The 18,447-nt window shown below is 33.4% G+C and overlaps 1 protein-coding gene across 1 annotated transcript in view; it reads right to left on the bottom strand.

The window, feature by feature from the left end:
* Positions 1–13,160, bottom strand: part of LOC133838957 (putative transcription factor capicua) — a 61,306-nt gene extending 48,146 nt beyond the window's left edge. Inside the window, 2 exon segments of the mRNA XM_062270233.1 lie at positions 11,767–12,000; positions 12,818–13,160. The gene's annotated coding sequence lies outside the window, so the exon portion shown is untranslated.
* Positions 13,161–18,447: the final 5,287 nt, after the last annotated feature.

The following is an 18,447-nucleotide window of genomic DNA, read 5'->3' as shown; positions in this document are numbered from 1 at the left end:
TTAGATGAATCAATTGAATGACTTTGCACCTTATTTTTTTCTATTGATTTGCTAAAGAAAGATAGAACATTTTTATTATCATTTTATATGAGTTCTAGAAGTTGACAAACAAAATTCTGATATTAAATATTTAATCATTCAATGATCACATATCTTCTGTATGACTTCGCACTCAAAAGGAAGTTTTCCATTGATGATATTTATCAACATTATATATCAGAACTTGATGACCCAGCAGAGTCAAGAATCATTTAATGATCTAATAGCTATATGAGATAAATCAATTGGATGACTTTGCACTCAGTTCTTTCCATTCATTTGGAGAAAGAAACCAAAACTGTTTATAGATTTCTATAGATAATATTTACTATCATTATATATATATCATTCAAGAAGTTAAACGATTCACACAACTTTTCAAGTATTGTTAAATGAACTGATTATAAATGTATATATAGATTATATGTGTGTTTGTGGGTACATCTGATCATTTGTTTCGAAACTTAATGATCCAACCATTCACTACACATGTGTGTCTACTCACACAGCGACATATTAAACCGCACTTTTTATAGATAAAGTAACAGCCGATTCTGAACACACACTCGACACACACACACACACGCACACACTCGCAGAACGATAATCGAGCAAAGTTGTTGTCAACAAGTTTACGAGGCGAAGCGAGTGTGGAGAGTCTCAACTGACTGAATTAGCCACCTCCCCCGCCCAAATTGGCCAACAAACAAGAAGCCAGGCCATAACCATGTGCGAGTTTCTTTTGCTTTTTTAAGCATATCTTAATTTCGAGTTATCGTTCGCTGGGTGTATTTAGTTTTCGTTTTGTATTCGCATTCGCATTCGTATTCGTATATTCTCATTCGTGTTTGCGCTTTTGTTGTACGAGTATTTTAATATTTTATTTATATTTGTTGTGACGTGCCGTGAGTAATAACTATAGATATCGCCGTATGCTCGAAAATATATACATACATACATATGTATGTATAGAAGTATATAGTAGTGTGTAGGTTTCCATACCTGTATAAAACGTGTAGAAACCCGTATACAATTTTTTTTTTGGCACTGCGGCGCTTTATAGCACGCACAACTCGGCCGAGACGCCAAAATAGTCAAGGAAATCGCGCTTAAGCGCTCTTTTAATTATACTATATACTATATACAAACGACATTTGTATGCACAGAACTGATGATGATGATGATCAGTCACTACTAAAAAACTTGCTGAGGTTACCGTTGGATCGCTTCATTTAAGGTCTTTGCATGGTTAATGATCGGTTGCGCTTTTGAATTTTAATTCTATTTTAAGTGGGTTGCGCGTTCTTTCAATTGCATTAGCAGCAATCGTAACCGCATTTGATTAAACAATTCATTCAATTGTTTAACACATATAGCATAATATATTTAAAACTCTATTAAATATTTGCAAGATTATAATATTTATTTCAGCAAAAAGCTATTATAAAAATATAAATCAACTTCCAATAGTTTCAGCCATTTAATATACATACAATAAAAGTCACAACTTTCGATAAGGTTCACGTCGCCAGCATTATTAATTGCCAGAGTTGTTTTTAATTGTTTACACACACAGAACACACATGTAAAACACATGGATATTTAAAAGTTTATAAATATTCGTAAGTACGAGAAAATATTTAGACGATTACTTGAAAATATATTCAATTTTCCGCCTGTCGAGAGCTGAAAAACTACTGAAAGCAATAAATTTTATGACCCAAGCGCCTTTCATTCATTCGCTACAAAGCAGATAAAACTTTATAATAATAAATACAAATGAATACATACAGACACACTCGGAGTGACTGAATGTTGTGCTTTTTGTTAAGAATGAATTCATCGTATATACTACAAACACATACACATATGTGTATGTATCTAGATAGCAAGCTAAATAAGTATCTGGCAGGCCATATGCAGTTGGTATCTGCTAGTAGAATTTTATTTATCGTCTCACCAATCAGGCAGACAAACATATGTACATATATATAGAAAAGGCAATAAAAAAAATGTTGTTGAAAACGTTGCTTGCTGTGCAATTCAATTGACCAAAAATGAGTATCAGATACTTGGCTTAAGCCTGTATCTTGTATCTCAATCTCTATCTGTCCCCCAAAGACAACCGATAGTCGCGACTTGTCCAATGAAACAACCAAAAAAAAAACGACAAAAAAAAAGCAAATCAATATGAAAGTATTAAAGCCAGACAAACTGATAGCGCGACCCAACTGACTGACTGCCTGACTGACAATCTGACAGTATTAACTTGTTTTTTTCATTGTGTGCCTAACATGCATACATCCACAGCCCCACCACGCGTTGTTCAAGTATATATACATACATATATGGTTATATATATATATGTATATACCTAGACCCTCCCTATACACCTATGAATGCCTCGCTTAAAGTATTTGTGTGCCGGCTTATCATTATTAAATACAAATTTAAATTACATATAACTTATCAGCGTGTTTTCTTTCGATCGTTGTTGTTATTGCTTCCTCTATATATAAATATATATATACATACATTTTTGCGGCCGCTTCTTTCACCTCTTCTTTTCAATTTTGTATTCACAATTCCATACATGAGTATGTTTGTATGAAGAGCTCTTCTATTCATGTATTTGTCGACAATTTTGCCTGCCATTTTTCTTGAGTTTGAACAATTTATTCGCAATACTTATATTTTTTGTTCTGTCTACCTCCCGACGAAAACTTTGTAATCTTCGTTTAAAATCAGGTAATCTGTAAAAGTATTTGCAGCAGCTAAAATCACATTTGTTTCTCATTTTGATGCTTTTCAATAATAAAATCTATTACTATTACAAAGCAAATACATAATCGGATTTTAGCACATGCACAGTCCCTGTTTGATCTCAGCTTCAAAGTGATTATAAAATTGATTTCAAATCTAGTCGAAAGTCATATTTATAGATTTTCTTTTCTACAATTCGGATGAACTGAAAAATATTTGAATAATCAAATTTCTATATTATTTATTTGTATCTTAACATTCATTTAAAATGATGATTCATAATGATTTTAACAATTGTTTATATTTATTGTTTTCTTCATTAATAAATTATGAATGATCATCAAATTAAATTCCATTCTATCTATAGATAGATATCCACAAACAGTTTTCTCCAAATTAATATTGAATAAACCTATTAAGCATGACTGTTGCTTTTACCATAGATAAAATTGCATACAAGTCATTCACAACATTATCGAGAGTTATCTTCGAATTAATTGAAAGATTATGGAATTCAATATAAAAAAGATACAGTTATCAGAAGGCATTCTTTAAAACAATAAACAGTCTGACTATTGACTTTTAGTATAGATAAAATACAATACAAGTCATCCACAACATTCACAATTAGATTTTAAAGTATTATTCAAATTTTTGGTAAGCCTCTGGCAACCGAAGTCTCAGCTGATTTGCATATTGTGAAATAAGTACATAAGCTTTAGTATATATAATATATTGAAATACAGATCTTATTGAAATTGTAGTGTTATCAATTTTGTTAGTTCGAAATGCTGCTTTGCTTTGTATATGCTTTGAGTGTGCACATTTCATATTAACCTGCAATTTATTTTTCTTTTATCAAACAAATATTTGCTCAACACTTTGGCATAGCATTAAAAGGTATATGTGTCGGTATCGGTTAGATACATATTTACATATACTAATGTATATATGAAGCGAAAAACGAAAACAAGCCGCTAGCAATGAGAAACAAGTAAGAAAGCTAAATTTTTGCGTACTCGACCGTAAGATACCCGCTACTCTTTTTAAAACAGTGTTTTATTATTGTTAAAATATACCAAAAATACTAAACATAAATAATATGGTATATGGAGTATTATTCTTAAAATATACTAAATACACAAACTAAATTTAAAAAAACCAAAGGATATATTTTGGATTTCGACATTTTGTATTATTACTAAAATAACAAATTGCGCAGTATATTGCTAAATACTGAAAAATACCGAAGGCTATATTTAGTATGTCGATAATCTTTAATATCAATAAAAAATACCCACTGCACATTTCCAATAAAAGCAAAAGAGTGCGGTATTATTGTTTAAATATACCAAAGTAATACACTCGAAAAATACTAAACATAAGCCGAAGGAAACCCTAGTATATTGATAAATTGTATGGTATATAGACTATTATTCTTTCAATACACTAAACACATACACTTTAAAAATACATAAAATATACCAATGACAATATTATGTATACCGATATATTATATGTTGTATTACTTCTAAAATATACCGAATTAGTATACTGCAAAATACTAAAAATATACCGAATGGTATATTATGTATATCGATATATTCTATGGTGTATGTTGTATACCGAATTAGTATCCTAGAAAATACTAAAAATATACCAAAGACTATATTCAGTATGTTGATCTGTTACATTCAAAATGTACCATAGACTACAAATATAAAGCATCACAAAGTTATTATACCCTCCTACCCCATAGGTAGCAGGTATGAAAAATAACATCTGGCTAGTTCTGGTTTGTATAATGTATTGAATCTTGATTTGTTGCTGCTGTTTGGCTACTGAGTCGGAGACTGAGATTGGGTTCCGGATGGGACCGATATTGGTATCAAAAAATTAAATTTTCTTTCCTTTGTATATTGATTTGAAATTTGCATTAAAAAAATTCTTAACTTGCTCGAACTGATTTGCTTTGATTTCGTGTTTGTTTGTGGATTTTTATTACAGCATATTTGCCACAGACCGGTTTATTTGTATTTTTTATTATTGGTTGGTTACCAAATTCCATAATTTATAGATTTGAAGCTGGCAAACATTGAAAGTTTATTGGGAGAGCCGGCATTTGAAACTAGTTTTGTGATTTGTATTTGAATCGAATTGATATTTAAAATTAGAAAAGAAGTATTATGCACTCATTTATTTATTTATTTATTTGTTGTGTTTTTTTTAGGAAACTTGAACAAGTTTTCACCGGCTTATCGACAAAAGCTGAAAAGTGTAGGGGCTCTTGTGAAGTTGTGAATAATGTTTCGATGCTAATGAGGGCGTGCGCTTACTCATCTTTATTAAGGGAAAAGAAGCAGATGGAGCGGATGGTGGGAGACGATGGGGGCATGAGGGAGTTGGGTCAGCAGCCAATGAAAGGAGAGTATAAATAGGCACAACGCATGCTTAAAATATGTATGCGTATATGCCACAAAACAGCATCAACATCAGCAGTGGCAGTGGCAGTGGCTCAATATGATTTTAGATAAAAAAAAAAAATAAATAAATAAAATCCCAAGTCTGGAACAGAGATGAAAATGGAGACGAGGCAACGAGTTCCAGTTCGAGTTTGAGCTCGAGTTCCAGTTCGTTTACGCAGCAGCAGAAGTAGAAGCAGACAAAGAGCAGCCTTTGTGCAAACACACAGAAATTCTAATACGATCGCATTAGAAAAAAAAAAACGAGCAGAGACAAAGTTGGACAGACAGGCAACGACAATGGAGAGCGGGCGTAAGAGGCCTGTTGCCTGTCCTCTCAGTGAGTGAGTGCCAACTTCTTGTTTCCTTCTTCAATATTCCGGTTCTGGATGCAGATACTCGAAGGCAACGTTCAGATACAAAAAGAGCAAAGAGAGATATAGAGACAAACACACACACACACACACACTGACTCACGTGTACAACGAGTGACAGAATGAAATAGAGACTGAGTCCGAAACTGAGACAGAGCCAGAGACTTAATTAATGATCCCGAAAATGCTGACAGCAAATGTGAGCCGAGATTGTTTTGGAGACCATCAAGAGAACGCATGTTTTTGGGCCATGTTGAGAGTGTGGAAATACCAAACAGAAAACAAAAAAAAAAAAAACAATGAAATACAGGTGCGGATTAGGGTCAGTCAGCTATAAATTGTCAGATTGAAACTGAAAACAGTTAAGGACAAAGCAAGTCATATTTATGTTGTTCTTCTTTTTATTATTATACAAATCGATCTGCACTTTAAATGCTAATGTTTGCCTTCTTATTGTATTTACATATGAATTGCCCAGTTATTTTCATTATGATGCATTTATAAAGTTTCTACTTTGATTTCTTTCATACATAATTAACTATTTCATTCAAACAGAAATATCCTTTCGAACACATTAACAACTGGAGAATTTGTAATAGTTTCGAGTTTGCATTTCAATTCAAGGAAATATTATGAATTGACTATGCAACCAAGACTGTTGCACCAGCTGGGGGTAGAACAAGGTCAATGAATGGAATAATCTCAAGTAATTACTAAAGTTGTGGTTACACTGAATCAGAAATTACATTCGTATAGAGACTTCGTGGAACGTTGATTCATCCATCTAAAGAAATTCGAGTAATAAAAAGCGTGCCCTGATATCAAACGCTAAATATATAATGTAATATAATGGGGTGTGGAATAATTTCAGATAACAAATGCTGAATTTAAGAAATATTGTGAAATAAAACTAACTCAGCTGAGTTCTTTCTAATTCAAGGGATATTCACTTTATGCAAAAATCATAAGTAATGGATAATTTGTATGACTTGAAAGCTTTGACAAGATTCAAGATACATCAAAGGGCAAAAGATACATTTGTATTCATAAAATGCTTATAAGACTTATGGATATATGTTGATATATGTTGACAACAACATGTGATATTCCAGCATCTCGCTTTGCCTAAAAATGTAAAAATCCAATACACATACACACACACGCGTGTATTTTTACAGATTCTATGGTAAACGAAGTTGTATTACAACTGGTTGCTGTAGTATTTGCTGTGTAGAAGTCGAGAGAACGAACAGCAAGCAAACGTATCGACAAGTTACACGAACAACAACAACAACGGCAACGACAACAACAGCATCAAGAAGAAGAACGCCAGGAGCGTCAGAAACGAACAACTAACGCAACGTGGAACCGGTTCAAACTCACTCTCTCGCACACACACACACACACGCGCGTTTACATATGTGTGTACAGAAATCCAAACAGAATGACCAAAAGCCAACAAGAAGACGAGACAACGCAGCAGCAGCAGCAGCAACAACAACGGCAGCAGCAAGTAAAAGAAGTGCGAGAGCGGGCCATACAAAGTACACACAAACAAACAAGCATGCACATGTGATGCGTGTGTGTAGGTATGATGTATGTATGCGTTTGTAGTTTAAACATACGCCGAAGTACACAGAGAGCATGCGTTGGCAACATCTCTCATACATATAATCGGCTACCTTTTTTTCCTTCTTCGTTTAGTTCATTTTACGCGTTTTGCTTTTCATATTCTTGAACTTCAAAAAAAATGAAGAAAAAAAGATCGAACAAAAAGCCACCATAAAATAAATAAAAAAGAAGGAAAAAAAAAATCAACAACAGCAACAGCAGCAGCAACAATAACAATGGCGAGACGTTGTCGGCAGCCAAGCTGTCAGACAGCTACTGGTGTTAAACGTAGTACATACTATAGTATGTAGTAAAACAACAACAAATACACACTTTCACACACACACACACACGCGCATAGCGCAGTCTTGTTTGTATGTGTTATAACCCGCAGGCTGGCGCGCACAACGCTGCGTATACGCGACGTTGCTTATCGACGATTTTTTTTTTTTTGTGCTGTTTTGTGTTTTTGTTTTCACTGCTTCTTCTTGTAGTTGTTGCCATCCGCATATATTGCAGCTAATGCTCAAGAGTGCTCCGATCTTGTGATGATTGTTCATGCGATCTCTGCAGTCTTTTGGCCCCCAAGTGCCGCCGGTGGCAGCGATACCAAGCGATCTTTTTGGTTTCGTTTTAGCGCAGACATTACAAATGATATTCATTCCAAGTGATGCCCCGAAACTGTGAGCACCGAACCATAAAATACTCTATCTAAGGCTCAAATAAACACATTTGAAAACAAAGTACACTAATAAATTAGATGTTGAATGGAATAATTCGAATAAAATGGATTGGCAATCTTTAATTTATATCAACGCTTGGGGTTTGCTTTATTTCTTATTATGTTTCAATGCAAATACGATATATTGATCACATAATTTTCAAACTAAAATCTCTTAAAAAAGAGTTCAAAGCTAAACTTTAAAACTATTTTAAAAGCTAGCAAAACGGTTATGTTAAAAGTCAGTATTCAAAATCATGATCATGAGTGGTTAGGGTATATTTTCATACTAAAATCTGTAGAAAAACATTTTTAATACATTTCTTAATTTAAAGAGTTAAAAATTGTATATTGTACTCAAAATAGCGAAAAGCGATATAAAGATTTTAACTAAATTAGCAAAAATAAAAAGTCAATAGAAAAATAATTTTCTGAAGAGAAAACCTAAAGTAATTTGAATTTTTAAAAGAATATTATATATATTACATTATTAAAATGATTAAGTTGTTAGTTAAAGATCCTCGTTTAGTTTTTTCGAATGAAAAATAAAGTTGCAAGTTTTGTTTTATATCTACTATACCCCAATCCTTAGAGTTGCCTAAGAATGCATCATTTAGTTGATTTACTGTCTGCTGTTGCTGTCTGTTCTTTTGCCTCTTCTTCGCATCAATCTCCGCAGTTTTCGTCGACATTGTTGTTGTTGTTGTTGTTGATGCCGATGTTGTTGCTGTTGGCCATATGATGCCATGGGCATTTGGACACGAACATGGAGTTTTCATATCCACTACAAAGCCCATACAATACTCATTTAAGACCATTACAAATGCTTTTCTTTTCATTTTGTGTTTATATTTCAGATCTTGGCATCGCTTTTTTTTCCTTCCTCCATCTCCTTCTGCCCGTTTTTCTTCTTCTTCGTCGGTGTCTTTCTGGGCTGGCAAGTTTTGTTTGAGCATTTAATGCCCTACATGATCTTGTTTTACCTCGGATTTAGGCAATTTCAAGTTTTTTTGTTAGTTTTTTTGGTTTTTGATGGATTGATATTGAAGTTAGGCGTGTGTAAGTTTGTGTTTGTGCGGCTTTTAAACTTTAATGATCTTGAGTTGGCAATGTTAACAATAGCTCTAATGCAGCAGATTATGTACTCATGTATGCGTAAATATGTAAGCCTAAGAAGACAACTTCAAGGTTTTTACATGAATTGAGATTAGAAGTTAAATACTCATTTGCGTACACTACAGATGCATAGGCATGAATAATTATGTTGAAACGCTTTTAGATGCGGAAATAATTATAAAATATATATGTATTCAACAATTCGTTTTCAACATATTTTCAAAATAAATCCATATATCATCTGGCTTCTGCTATTAAAGAATCAATTTTCGTTTTCGATCATTTTTTGTAATAAATTGAAAATTCTAACGTCTATTTTAATTAATCAATCATCTCACAAAACAATTTGCATGAGAGATTGAAAACGTTTCTTAGTAAGTTTTCAAATTTAAGATATAAGAAATGATAATTTTGATTTATTTCTTTCAGTGCATTTGAGAAACTTGCTATTGACCAAAATACAAAAAAAAAGAAAAACGCACTTGTCCTGCCATAAAAGGTTGCATACCAGAAAAAGAATGACGTGAAAAAAAGCTAGAGAAACGTGCATCGTATAATAAAGGTTATGAAAACATTTTGCCACAAACTATAATCAGAACGAAAGAGTGAGTGAGAGAGTGAAAAGCATTAATAAAATACATTTATAAACAATCAACGTAGATTCGAAGTTGGATTTTTTACTCCCTGAGTGTAAATAAATGTAAGCAAATATTGTGAATGTGTTTTATACATATTTATTTATTTATTATTTTTTTCATTTTCTCCATTCTCGTTTTTATTTCATTTTGATCGTTTTATTTTTTTATTTTGTGCAACAACGATATCGGCGATTGCGCTGAGTGTCGCTGTCATGTCTGGCAATTGTTTTATGTGTTATCTGTGTATGTGTGTTAGTGTGTGCCAATTGTGTTTATGTGAAACAAACAGTTTTTTTTTTGCGGGCTTCATTAAAATTCCTAGAAACTCGACCACTGAGAATGTTCTCTAATTACAAACAATTTCAATGCAGCAGTCGCAACGTTCGCAAGTGGCAAATTGTTGCTATTGTTTTTATTTTCATTTTTGTTTATTTGGATTTCATGTATTTCGTTTTTTTTTTTTTTTTTTTTTTATTTTGCATTGCCAAACAAAAGCTGCACCCATACTCACACACACAAACACTGAATCGCAGAGACACAACAACAACAATAACAGAAAAGAGAGTCAATCAAAATAATTACAGCAACAACAACAAATAATTGGATTCCGAGCGAGTGAGACCAAAAACTCAAATAATAAATGTCAATTGAGCACGCGTTCTACGTAGCTACATTCATACAATACACACATCATTCGCATCGTTATCGACTCACTGTCATTGTTGTTGCAGTTGCTAAGTGCGTTTAGTAATTTGCTGGTAATTATCACTCACGCACAATCGAATGTAAATTAGGTAGCTAGCAACAAGAGTGAGAGAGCGGGACAAAGTTAAAGTTGCTGCACTTGCAATTGCCGTCATAGTGAGTGAGAGTAGTGCTAATTATACAAGCACTTGCACACACGCATACACAGCAACATGAACAAGCGCAAAAGGAGTGAAAGAGTAGAGACAAAGATAGAGATGAGCGCGTGCAGTAGACTTACTCACAACATACGATTAATTAATCACTTTCAATACGAGTATGCAAATTTATTCTTCCCTCACGCTGCGAGAACAAACTCACGCACGATGTTAGATCGTGACAGAAGGAATCATCACAGAGAAGTGAGCGAGAAGTATTTGCACAGTGGTGTGTGGGTTGTCGAACAATGAACATCGCAGAGTGGCAGGAAATGCATTGGCTTGGCCTTTAATTGCGTTTGTTCATAATGCTAATTGATTTGCTATTATAATTAATTATGAGCTCACAGTCTAAAATTGCACATTGAGAAAATCATTTGAAATTTTTCTAGTATAATTATTATGCTTCATTTCGGTAGCTATTGCCAAAAACTAATCTCAAATTCAACCTTTTACATTTAACATACACATGTTTCTACACATTGTTTAGCTCGTTTTGTACGTTTCGTTTTATTGTCAGGTTGTCAAGCTTCTGTGGCTTTTGTTTTATGCACAATATTATGTGAAAATTGTAAGAGGAAAATATGATAATAGGAGGCAACAACAAAAGAGCACAAAAATTAGTATTGTCGCTATAATTTGTATGTTAATATTGTAGCGACCAACCCAACAACAAAACATAATAGCAAAAACTTTTGAATAGCAACATCGCTCAGAGTCGAGTTCTTGGCTTGACCAGCCTGACCAGCTTCAACACAAAGCAGATGCACTATGGTCACTCTATTTTAACCAGCATGAGTGAACAGGCGAGCGTGAGAGAGCAAGAGAGTATCACTATTTACGCGTGCCTATATAATACACGTGTCCCCCCTGTCACTGTGTGAGTGCGTATGCGTGTGTGTGTGAAGATGAATGAAGCGAACGAGCGCCGCAGTCGCTGCCGCTGTCGACGTAAGAGCAAGTGTAAGTTTGTATATTTGTGTGAGTAAGAATATTTTCGCATGTTGAAAAACAAAGAATCAAGAAATTTTCCAATTGGCAAACACACATACAAGAATTTGGGGCGGCAGAGGCAGACGCAGAGAGCAAGAGAAACATTTCAGAGAGAGAGGTCTGTGAGTGAGTGAGAATTGCGCTTACCGTTTTGCTTATTGACGTAGGCGTCCGTCTACTGCTGCTGCTGGCTGCGTATATTTTTGTAAGTCAGTGTGTGTGTGTGTTTTTTTTGTCACTCGTGTTATTATTTTTGCCCAGGGGCTGCTGCTGCTTGCGCTGTGGTTTTTGTTATGCAAAATGCCAAAGAATTATTTCTTTTCACACACACACAACTACACTGATATATTATTTAACACAACCACTTTTGAACCGAACGCACTGTAAAATATAACGTATATGTATATGTAAGTAAGTTTGTATGTGTTCAGATTTAAAAGTTTATGATACAATTTGTATTTTTTTCTTTTTATTTGTTTCGGCTGCGACGCGCTGCTCGCAGCTCGCGTAAACGGCAAACGACAACACGACTGCGACTAACGCAGCGACCACTTTACCGTGAAAAATTTTCATTCATTGAGGAAAATTGAAATGAGCAAACGTACGAACGAACGAACAAGCAAGAGAGTAAAAAGAGCGAGAGAGCGAACGAATGCCGCCGATGACGACAACTACAACGACATCGACACGCAGCTCCACTGCATATGTATGTGTGTGTTAGTAGCGCTCTTTAACAGTGTTGCCAACTCAGCAGCGGTTAACAACAACAATAAAAAAAAGAAGTGAGACAAGCATTAAACATGCAATTTGTTTCAAAATTAAATATTGTTTCCTCGCCTCCACAAACACACACTATCACACACAACATTCAATATCACAACGTTTGATTACTGAACAAGCCCCCCCGCCACCACACGCATACACACACACACAATCAAAAACGCACATAGCGCGAGAGCCTCTCATAGAAGCAGACGGCGCGTCGACGTTGGCAGCGGCAGCGGCACGTGTGTGTGGTGTATATTGCTGTGTGTGTGCGCGCGCGTGTGTGTGTTTTGTCGTTGAATTTCTTAGCTCTCTCTCGCTCTCTCACACGCGCATTTCGTTTTTTTGTACTGGCTCGATTCGATTTTCTTATTGTTGTTGTTATTGTTATTATTATAATTACTTATTAATTCAAATATTAGAAATTACCCACTGCATTTAATTGGCTCGTGGATTCTTGGTGTTGTTTTTATGCCCGCTATGAGGAGCGTTCTCACACATACAAATACATGCACACAACCGTAAATTACACTTTTTGTTACATTTTTCACTTGTTTTTCATGCTTTTTATTTTTTTGTGCTTTTGTCGTCTTATTACTCTTGCGACTTGAAAGCTGATTTTCTTGTTGCTTATTTACACTGCATCTGCATATGTTTCTATGTATATATATACATATGTGTATGTGTGTGTTTTGAGTTGCCAAGTGTTTAGCACAAAATTAAATTGTTGCTAATTTTAACATACAAATGTATGTTCACACCACGAATGTCTCTAGCAAACTGAATAGCATTGGCAACTCTAAAGCCTTCGTCACGTTCAAAACACCAGCTTCATAAAAATACCAAAAACGCGTCAAAATATACCAGACTCTGACGACCGTTGCTGTATCCCTGAATTCAATTTTTGAACCGTATATTTTAGCTAATAATGATATACATTATTTTCAATTACATTTTTAGTTATGATTATAAATGATTTAGGAGTCCCTTAAATACTACAATAATAATATAGTGCGCAACATTCTAAGCCTAAAAATAATTTAATATTGACAGGTGGCAACGCTGGCCGCAAGTGTTGAATTTAAGCGGGATATTTGAAATCAAATAAATTAGTGTTAAAAACGCTTAAATTGTTCAATATATGAATATAATTTTGGTAAATTCATTGCGGATGCACATTTTATGTATGTTTTGTGTCTTAGCAAATTTGTTAACCCCTTTAAATATTTCTACCTGTTTTGTATTTAAAGCGACAAAAATATGGTCAACCTAAACTGTCGGATTTTAATAAGTGTGACCGTTGATGACAAGCTTTTAATTAGAGCTTTGCAACAAAAGTTTTGTCATTTTGAACATTTTAACGTACCAATTTAAAAGTATATACTTATCCCAAAAAATAAATAAATATATAATATAGTAGAATCCGGTTATAACGACGTCGCTTATAGCGTCCGTCCGGTTTTTATGACGAAAACTCGATGACTTGTTGAATTGATAAAAACATTAATTAGTTGAGTTTTAAAAACTTATGGAAACCACAAAATAAAAAAAAATGTATTTTTATACCCGCTACCCCTATGGTAGAAGGGTATTATAAGTTTGTGCCGGCAGGAAATGTATGTAACAGATAGAAGGGGGCATCTCCGACCCTATAAAGTATATATATTCTTGATCAGCGTCAACAGCCGAGGCGATCTAGCCATGTCCGTCCGTCCGTATGAAACATTGGATCTCAGAGACTATAAGATATAGAGCTATAGAGCTTTTTCGACAGCATTTGTTATGTTTGCACGCAGATCAAAATTGCTTCAAATTTCTGCCACGCCCCCTTCCGCCCCTGCAAATAAAAAAAATCGAATAACAAGCGTAATTTTAAAGCTAATGTCTGAAAATATTTTATTTGTATCTATTAATTAAAAGATTTCGGTTTAGCAAAAAAATAAAAATATTAAGGAAGAGGACACAATTCGACTTAAAAACTTTTTATAATTATGTAGTAATTATGTGTACAAAATAACAGAATAATTATTGACTTACAATAGTGATTATTTAAAAAACACCGTTCTATAAAGAATAAATAATTAGTTAGTTAGTTACTCTGTATAAAAACTCTTCTTCTTTTACATAACTCTTTCTTTTAAATACTTATAAAATACAGAATCTGTAAATATCTGAAATATCCTCGAGCTAGAATATAATTCAATATTTCTTTAGTTTTTTTTGCAAACTTTGGAATTTCAATCGAAAGACAAATATAATTGAATTTATATTAATTTAAACTGGTATTATTTAAGATGAAATACTCCTAAAATAATTAAGTTACATTTTCAATATGATATTTATTTTAAAATTAAATAAAAATATATAAAATATGTGTACTTCATAAGATTTACAAATATTATCCTGAAAATTGTGAATATAAATGAAATATAACCCATCTTAGTTGGTTAACATATTATTTATTTTATTAAATAAATAAGCTGACATTGTGTTTAGTATAAAAAAAGAAAATCCACCAGCTTGAGTATCACTCAATAACTATGTGTACTTGCATTTATATTTATATCCCTTAAAGCTTCATACACAAAGTGCTCAATCCAATACACTCGCAGCATCACAGCACACACACACACACATACACACACAAGGATCTGGCTCATATGCAGAGAGTAACTTGGTCCCATAATCATAAAAAAGATATAGAGGCATTCATCAAATTTGTGCAAAAGTTTAGAAATATTAAACCGCTTATGTGACCCACACACCTGCTGCCAGCGCAATGGGTTTTTTTCTCTCTGTTGTTCTTGTTGTTGTTGCTCTTTTTGCTACGACATAAATTACGCATACGTCATGTAAGCCGTGAGAAAATAAACAATTTTACACCTTGTGTTGTTTTTTTTTGTTTTGTGTGCCATTTGCAGAATTTGTTGTAATGGTTATATGCTCCAACTTTTGACTTTTATGAGGACTAGACCAAGTGCTCGCCCATTCAAAAAGAAGCCATTAGGAATTTCGGTTCCCTCAACAATTTAATGAGTCGCAACGAAAACAAATTGAGCGCAAGAAGTAAAGTTGCAAAATATGTCAAATTCATTTATTTGCGAAGAGAGAATTAGGAAATTAAAGGTTTAAATAAAAAGTGGAAAACATAATTTAATTAGCCCTTTTTCTAACTTTGCAATCTAATGCAAAAAAGCATTGCTAAAGCAATGACTCATAAGAAATTCAAGTACCTAAGAAGTTCATAGTTTGGCAATGAAAAACACTTTAGAAAACATTATCAACTCGTTAAAAGAAACTTAACTTTTAGTAAGCTATAAAAACATTTTTCTTATAAAGTAATTTATAATATTAAAATTAATTATGACGAAACAATTTTTACACATAAATAAACGAAAAGAGTTGCTCAAAAAAAGATATTATTCTATGAAAAGACAACTAATTGAATTTTAATGGGAAAGTAATTGCTAGATAAATTGAATCTATTTATTTAACTGACAGAATTTTAAGGGAATTTGAATATTCAATTTATGTAAACCAACTAAAACGTGGACTAATTTATAGTAGAAGAGAAAACCAAAGTTAGAAATACAATATTTATCAAGATATTTTAAGTAAAATTAAATAAACTAAGTGTGCTCTTTATTTTTAACAGAGGTGTTGTGGCAATAAAAAATCGAAAAGTAAAAAAAAGAATTTAATAAATAAAATGAATGTAAACAGATTTGCTCAAACTTATTCAACAACCGCAAGAGTATAAAATGAGTTTACTTTTTTTTATATAATATATATTTTCTAAGTTAACTAAATGTGTTTCTTATTTTTAACAGTTGCCTTGGATACACTACCCATGGAAAATTTAATGATAATTAAATTAAACAAATTTATTCCGGCCGTGTATTTTTTGTTTGTATACAATTAATTATTTTTAGAAGTGGATTTTGTAGGTAAAGTGGAATAAATGTTATAAAAGTTAAATGTTACCCATTTTAAATAAAAGCAAAATATATTGCCAAATATATGTACATAAAATGTACCGAATTCAATTCAGTATATTTATTCATTTATTTGGTATATTTGTGACGTTCTACATTAGAAATATACCATAAAGGTAAAATATACTAGGTTGTCAGCCATACAAAAGTTGTTCTTCAGAAGTTATTCTGGTGCAGAGGTGGTCGACGATGCGCCACGGTTGTTTGCGATAAAATCGCTGAATTGATCGAAACGGCAAAGTAGCAGCTGTAGCATCGGCCAAAAGCTGGACATAAGTCACCAAACCTTTTTTTTGAAGAAGCTTGTTAAAAAAGCTCGATGTATTGCCATACGACTTGAAAAAACATTTTTGATATGCTGCATGCGAATCGCTTCTTCGCAATCGACCCGTTTTTAAGGGAAACTGGCGATGAAATTCACTAACATGAAGCGCAAACGGTCTTAAAAGCGGTACTGCCCAACGGTACTTAATTCTTCTGTGCGTTTGGTGGGAACATCCGCTATGTGCTACAAAAATGCAGCACTCATGCAGAAGAGGCTATCTTTGATCAACAGAGCCCGAATTGTCTTCCATTAGGACAACGCCAGGCCACTCACATCTTTGGTGAGGCGCCAGAAGCTCAGGGAGCTCGGATGGGAGGCTCTTTGCATCCACCGTATAGTCATCTCGCACCAAGTGATTACCACCTATTTCTGTCCATGGTGAACGAGCTTGGTAGTCGGAAGTTGGCCACAAGAGAGTCCTGTGAAAATTGGCTCTCCGAGTTTTTTGCCAATAGGGAAGCGAGCTTCTATAAGAGGGGCATTATGAAGTTGGCATCTCGTTGGGAGCTCATCATCGAACAAAACGACTTAAACGCTCATTAACCAATTGGAACAATTGAAAATTATTGACTTTTTTGTCAGATATACTATACCAGATTGTCAACCAAAGCAGCAGGCGTAATTTGCCAGTAATGTTTAGTACTACAAGTACAACCAGCCATACATGTTAAATGTATATTTAATTAGTAAATAATCAGCAACTACATGTGAGGAATGCTAATAATTTTGATAATAATTAAAATTTCTGGTTCTCAAATATGAAAATTTAGGTTAAAAATAAATTAAAAAGTTTTATTACAAAAACTAAATTCTAAATCAATAGAACAAATTATTGACCGTCAGAATTGTACAAGAATTTAGTTTGTTTAGTACTTTACAACTAAAAGCATTGTCTTGTATATTTAATTAGTAAATATTCTTGATGTGAAAATGCAAATATAATACGGAAAACATGTTGAATAAGTGCTAGAAAGAAAAACCCTTTTAAAATTGCTTAAATTAAATCTTTGGAAAATAATAAAAATGTTTAAAAAGTGCTAAGAAACAAATAAATAAATCAAAATATAATTCAACTTTCTTATAGAAGTGAAATTTTGGGTTAAAAATAGGCTTTTTTTGAAGCTGGAGGCAAATATACAAATATATTACGTATATATAAACTATTATATAGTAAATGATGTAAAATATATTCAGTATATTTAATATACTATATTTTAGCATATTTCTACAGCAAACGTTGTAACTGAATGTTGCTGCTCATTAAAACTGCAAATAATTCGAAAGGGGGCAACAAAAACATAAAAAGATCGCAAAAGTGAATTGATGGCGAGTGTGGGGGAGAGGAGGAAGGGGAGAGGAGACGGTTCACGGTTGGTATTTAAAATCATAATCATAATTTGCAACACCTGTCATCAAGTTTTTATGCGTCTCGTTTACAACGGGAGCGACAATGTTTTTGCATAATTCTCATAAAAAGTAATTTGTAAAATTTCCAACAATAAAACATTTAGAATAAAAAGGCACCAAGTGCCAGCTGGCTTGAACCCCTTCCCCTCTCCTATGTCTGCCACATAAGCTTGGTCTTCAGTCAACACATTTTTCGCATTTAGTTTGGCATAAAAAGCCGACATTAAAAACTAATATGCATTTAAGGCAACAACAAGCGAACGAGTCCCAAGACCGAGTTTATTGCATTGCTAATGGGGTCATATTCTAAATTCTGAATTCTGTATTTTGTATTTT

The sequence above is a fragment of the Drosophila sulfurigaster genome, chromosome 2R (genome assembly GCF_023558435.1).
Source record: "Drosophila sulfurigaster albostrigata strain 15112-1811.04 chromosome 2R, ASM2355843v2, whole genome shotgun sequence".
In the NCBI taxonomy this organism is placed as follows: Eukaryota; Metazoa; Arthropoda; class Insecta; order Diptera; family Drosophilidae; genus Drosophila; species Drosophila sulfurigaster.
The sequence above is the reverse complement of the archived record's forward strand: the minus strand, read 5'-3'. Positions and strand labels throughout refer to the sequence as shown.